The sequence below is a fragment of the Cebus imitator genome, unplaced genomic scaffold (genome assembly GCF_001604975.1).
Source record: "Cebus imitator isolate Cc_AM_T3 unplaced genomic scaffold, Cebus_imitator-1.0 Scaffold6, whole genome shotgun sequence".
Lineage (NCBI taxonomy): Eukaryota > Metazoa > Chordata > Mammalia > Primates > Cebidae > Cebus > Cebus imitator.
Window position 1 is genome coordinate 13459088 of NW_016107321.1, and position 5752 is coordinate 13464839.

Genomic DNA, 5752 nt, shown 5'->3' on the forward strand with positions numbered 1-5752 from the left:
GAGTGAGACTCCATCTCAGAACAAAGGACAACAACATAAAGCCGATGTGCCTGGTTTAAAAAATGGGGACAGGTGGCGGAGGCAGGGAAGACCACAATAACAATGAATGGGGACACTGGAACCCTCGTACATTGCTAGTGGGGAGGTAAAATGGTACAGCTGCTTTAGAAAATAGGCTGGTAGTTCCTCAAAATGCTAAGCATAAATTTACTGTATGACCCAGCAATTCTCCTAGACATATACCCAAGAGCAATGAAAATGTACACACACACACACACACACACACACAAATTTCCATCAATGTTTGTTACGGCATAATATTCCTAGTAGCCAAAAGTGGAAGCAACCTAAACATCTATCAACTCATGCAGAGATAAATAAAATTGAGTTTATCTAATGGAAATGGGTTAGTAATAAAAAGAAGGTACTGAAACATGCTGTAACAGAGATGAACATTGAAAAAGCTTTAAGTGAAAGAAGCCAGTTACCAAAGAGTGTACGTTGTTTACTTCCATTTATTTGAAATGTCTACAAGAGGCAAATCTATAGACATAAAGTGGTTAGTGGTTACCTAGGACTGGGGGTTTGGGTGGGAGAGGGAGTGGCAACTAACCAGGATGCAGTTTCTTTATGAGGTAATGGAAATGTCCCGGCGGGACGCGGTGGCTCACGCCTATAATCCCAACACTTGGGAGGCCAAGGCAAGCAGATCACTTGAAGTCAGGAGATTGAGACCAACCTGGCCAACACGGTGAAACCCCATCTCTACTAAAAATACAACATTTAGCCGGGTGTGGTGGTGCATGCCTGTAATCCCAGTTACTCAGGAGGCTGAGGCAGGAGAATAGCTGGAACCCAGGAGGCGGAGGCAGCAGTGAGCCAAGATTGCGCTGTTGCATTCCAGCCTGGGTGACAGAGCAAGACTCCCTCTCAAAAAAAAAAAAGAAAGAAAGAAAGAAAGAAAAAACAAAATGTCCCACAGTTGATTGTGGGGATGGTTATACAACTCTGTGAATATACCAAAAACCACTGAATTGTGTACTTTAAATGAGTCAACTGCATGGTATATGAATTATAGCTCCCAAAAGCGGATTTGTTTCTTTAAAAAAGAATTTTGTGCTGCTGGTTCTGAAGATTACAGGCAACCACTGGAAGCTTGAGGCAAGGGATGGTGGCACTGAGTTTGGCTGTGATTTAGAAAAGGCAACTGGCTGGGAGGATGCAGGGAAGAGGCTGACGGATCAAAAGAGATGGACGCGGTGGTGAGGAAGCTGAGGGTGGAGTCTACAGTTATGGCGCCCATGGGATGAAGGATGCAATTTGACTCTGTGGGATCACCCGGATGGAAGGTGTCCATGAAATAAGAATGGCTTGGAATCCTGAGGAAGAGGAATCTGAAAAATGACCCTGAGAATGGACAGGGATTGGGGTGATCAGGGAGAAAGTGGCAGCAGAAGCCACACGGGAGAGGATTAAAAAATGGAAGCAGCGGTCCAGAGTGGCAGCTCAAAGCAGTGACACAGGCTGGGCGAGGTGGCTCGCACCTGTAATCCCGGCACTTTGGGAGGCCAAGATGGGAAGGATCGCTTGAGGCTAGGAGTTCGAGACCAGCCTGGGCAACACAGCAAGACCCCATCTCTATAAAAAACAAAAACTAAAAACAAAGCAGTGACACAGGAAGAGAAGTGGAGAGGCCCCGCAGTGGCCAGTCTGGAGGCAGGACCAGCGGACAGATAGCTGCAATAAAGCGGCAACTTTCCTCTTCCTTTCCTGAAAGGGAGGGGATGGGGACCACGACACCAGAATTCAAACCAGTATTAGGCTCTTCAACTTCCTCCAAGGATGCTTAGGTATTTAACCCAAATACGGGTATCAGGAATGGAAAATGGACTTGCACACCAAATTCAACCCTCCCTGGTCTCCTCTCCTCTCCTCTCATTTTCTTTTCAACCTGGCATTACCCTTGGAGGAAAATCAGCCAAAAACCAGTAGGGTCTCTTTTCTTCTTGCTGGAAAAGTACAGATGAAATAGAAGGGAGAATCTATGCCATTGCGATTCCTTTAAATGGACTTTGAGAGCGTGTTTGGAGTTCTAACAGGGTAGCGCAGCTACGTGTATACCCTTGACCGAAGACCGGTCCTCCCCTATCGGGGATGGTTGTCCTCGTCGACCAAGTGCGCAGCTTCAGGAGGGACGTACGTGGAGCAGTGAGGGAGGAGGGGCGCCCACTTAGCCAGCCAGATCAGCCAAATCAACCCTGGCGGTCAGTGGGGTGACAGATGTTGCAGCCAGGTATCGCTCACCCCGTCATTCCTTAAAACGCTCCAAGGTAATTTAAAGTTGAGTGAAATATAGCCCCAAACTGGATAACTGTAAAAGAGAAGATATATCTGGCCGGGTGTGTTGGCTCACACCTGTAATTCCAGCACTTTGGAAGGCTTAGGCCAGGTGGATCACCTGAGGTCAGGAGTTTGAGACCAGCCTGACTAACATGGTGAAACCCCATCTGTCCTAAAAATACAAAATATTAGCTGGGCGAGGTGGCACACGCCTGTAATCCCAGCTACCCCAGAGGCTGAGGCAGGAGATCGCTTGAACCCGGGAGGCGGAGGTTGCAGTGAACCAAAATCGTGGTATTGCACTCCAGCTTGGGCAACAAGAATGAAACTCTGTCTCAAAGGAAAAAAAAAAAAAAAGAGGCTACATAGCTATCTAGATATCTATATCGGTAACTAGATATCTATCTATATCTAGATAATGGGTTTAGATAGGTGGATGGGGATCTATCCGCGTCTATCTGTACATTCGTCAATCTAAATGACACTGTCAGGCTGTCTATAGGATGGGCAGGCTCTCCTGCAATCAGCGTATTCTAAGTCTCTGCTGCATTCAGTGCACATAGACAAATATCAGCTAACTGAATTTCATGGCGCAGTTGAATTGGACATGTTTGTATAGACATGGTTATTTCTATTCAAAATCCAAGATAAATACTCTGAAGAATAGTTTCTCAAAGGAATTGTTATGATACAACAGAAACACTAAAGGAGAATTTTAAAATTACTTAAAAAGCAGAGGAAAATAAACATTAAAAACTCAAATAATAAAAGTGATGTAGAATAAATATTATTTCTCTCCTTATTGAGTCCACATATATTTATTTCTTTACCTAGGCAATACCATATGAAAGGTATAGATTTATGTACAAGTATGTTTACTGTTTAGAATGTATAACATTTAAAGTATCTGAGTGTTCTAACAGTAAGGAAATAGTATACCTGTCTTTTCAGTGGAATTTATGGCAAAAACAACACGTTTGAAGCAGTTAAAAGGACAAAGAGGGAAATGGGGAAAAAAATTTCCCAGAAATGATGTACATGAGCTTTTCTTTGAGGTCTCTCACTCTGTCACCCAGGCCGGAGTATAAATGGTGAGATTCACTGCAACCTCAACCTCCCGTGCTCAAGAGATCCTCCTGCCTCAGTCTCTGGAGTAGCTGAGACTACAGGCATGCACCACCACACCTAGATAATTTCTTTATTTTCATTTTTTTTGTAAGAGATGGGGTCTTGCTGTGTTACCCAGGCTAGTCTCAAACTCCTGGGCTCAAGTGATCCTCCCACCTTGACCTCCCACAGCACTGGAATTACAGGCATGAGCCACTGCACCGAGCCAAGTGCATGAGTTTCTAGACTGAAAGAGCTCATAAGAAGCCAGCAAACTGAATGGAAACGGATTCATGTGGAGAGTCCTCATTACAAGATATGTAGAAGACTGAAGATCAAAAGGAGTCCATGAGCTACACAGGAATGAAGAATCAAAACAGCATCAGATTCCAACGGCAAGGCATCTATCAAGGCGACAGTGACAGAGAATCCTAAGGTATCTGAACACACTCAATAGAAATTGACTCAATGACGGGAATATTTGGGACCACGATTTTGACAAGCGTGAGGAAGACGTCACACCTTTTGTTCCCTTTCCTAGTCCATTCAGGCTGCCATAAAAGCACCATATAAACCCATGGCTTGTAAACAACAGGCACTTTTATTTCCCACAATCTCAAAGTCAGAGATCAGGAGGCCAGTGTGGTTGGGATCTGGTAATCCTGGATTCTTCTGGACTGCAGACTCCTCCCTGTAACCTCACATAGCGAAAGGGAAGCGGCGCCTTTCATAAGGACACTAATCCCATTCATGAGAGTTCCACCCTCATGACCTAAGTATCTCCAAAAGGCTCCATCTCCAGATACCACCACCTTGGGGTTAGGATTTCAACATGTAAATCTGGGGAGATGCAAACCTTCAGTCCATAATGCCGAGCTTACACAATCAGGCCACCGGGCTTACGGCTAAGACTGGCAGGCGGCGGCTTGGGAGCAGATCCTGGCTCTGCTACCAGACTATTTGGTTGGACACTATCAATCTGCCACTTCATTTACAGATAACAGTTATTTGGAAAGCAGGAATTCTCTTGCTGTAATCTCTGGTTACTGCATTGTGTAAGGCTGTATGCTAATCGTCTTGTCAAGGGAAGTACCAGAAGGGTGACTGATTATTCCAGTGTTAGAAAACCATGTCAACATATATTGATGTTTTCTTCATTTCATTTGACTTTAGCTCATTTTGCATCATCCTTGAGATAAGGGACTCCCTTATGCCACCAGTCACATACTTCAGTATCAATTGCTCACATCCTCCAATCAATTCTTTCAGTATTTAATATTTGGCTTAAAGCAAATGAAGCTGTTCTCATGTTTTAAAGAGTTCGAGAAATACGCTGTTCTTAAAACTGGGGATACTGAAATTGAAACCCAGTGATCTTTGGCAAGCTTCCATCAAGCACATTCCTATCTGAAATATATATAAGCCCTGGCATTTTTCTTTTAATGTCAGACAGGTTATTTTCTCGGGAGATGTTTTGCCTAGAGAAGAAAAGATTAAAGGAAAGACATGATAAATGTTTTCAAATGCTTAGAGGGCTGCCATGTGGAAAAAGGAGGTGAGTTTATTCTGTGTAGTTCCAGAAGGCAGCCCTGGGAACAGAGAAGAGCAGTTGGAGGGAGGCATATTTGAGCTCCAGGGGAATAAATGGCTTCCTTTTATGGAGAAAACGCCGCAAGCTTTCAAGTGGTTAAGCAGAAGAGCCTCCTGCGCGGGGTGGGCTCCTGGTTCAGAGAACCTCCAAGCTCTTTTCTACAAAGGCTTCTCTGGTCCCAAATCTGACTTTCCAGTGGGTCCATCATGGAGGTGGTGTTATGAGCTGAATTGTGTCCCCCACAAAATTCACATTTGAAGTCCTAACCCCCGGTACTTCAGAAAGTTATTGCATTTGGAGACAGGGCCTTTAAGGAAGTGATTGGGTTAAAATGAGGTCATTAGCCTGGGCCTTAAAAAGAACAGGAGTCCTGGCTGGGTGTGGTGGCTCACATCTGCAATCCCAGCACTTTGGGAGGCCAAGGTGGGCTGATGACTTGAGGTCAGGAGTTCAAGACCATCCTGGCCAACATGGTGAAGAGTAGAATCCCATCTATACCAAAAATACAAAAATTAGCCAGGTGTAGTGGTGTACACCTGTAATCCCACCTACTCGGGAGGCTGAGGCAGGAGAATCACTTGAAACCAGGAGGTACGGGCCGGGCGCGGTGGCTCACGCCTGTAATCCCAGCACTTTGGGAGGCCAAGGCGGGTGGATCACAAGGTCAAGAGATCGAGACCATCCTGGTCAACATGGTGAAACCCCGTCTCTACT